Genomic DNA, 705 nt, shown 5'->3' on the forward strand with positions numbered 1-705 from the left:
GGAGGGTGCAGAGGATGGACCAGGCTCTGCCTGGTGGTGCCCAGCAATGGGACAAGATGCAATGGGCAGAAACTGATGCCCAGGAAGTTCCACCTGGATATGAGGATGAAATTCTCTCCTGAGCAGTGACAGAGCACTGGAACAGATTGTCCAGAGATGGTGCGGAGTCTCCCTCACTGGAGATATTCCAGAACTGCCTGGATGCAATCCTGTGCCATGTGCAGGGGATGACCCTGCTTGAGAAGGCTGGACTGGATGACCCACTGTGGTCCCTTCCAAGCTGAACCACCCTGTGATCCTTCTTCTTGCCCCTCTCCACACAGCCCCACAGGTGTTATCCATGGGATGTACAGAGATACAGACTCACAGAATAACTGGGGTTGGAAGGGATCTCCAGAGATCATCCAGTCCAAAGCCCCTTGCCAAGGCAGGGTCACCCGGAGCAGGTGGCACAGGCTTTGGAATGTCTCCAGAGACGGAGACTCCGCGCCCTCCCTGGGCAGCTGTTCCACAGCTCTGCCACCCTCAGTATTCAGAAGTTGTTCTTGATGTCGAGGTGGAATTCGTTGTGTTTTAGTTTACAGCCATTGATCCTTGTCCTGTCGCTGGGCACCTCTGAACAGAATCGCCCCCGCTCCCTCAGAAATGCAGAATACAGAGAGGATCACCCACAGCAGCACCGCCCACCCCGCCGCGCCCGCAGCG

The sequence above is a fragment of the Corvus brachyrhynchos genome, unplaced genomic scaffold, assembly GCF_000691975.1.
Source record: "Corvus brachyrhynchos isolate BGI_N302 unplaced genomic scaffold, ASM69197v1 scaffold34, whole genome shotgun sequence".
Taxonomy (NCBI): domain Eukaryota; kingdom Metazoa; phylum Chordata; class Aves; order Passeriformes; family Corvidae; genus Corvus; species Corvus brachyrhynchos.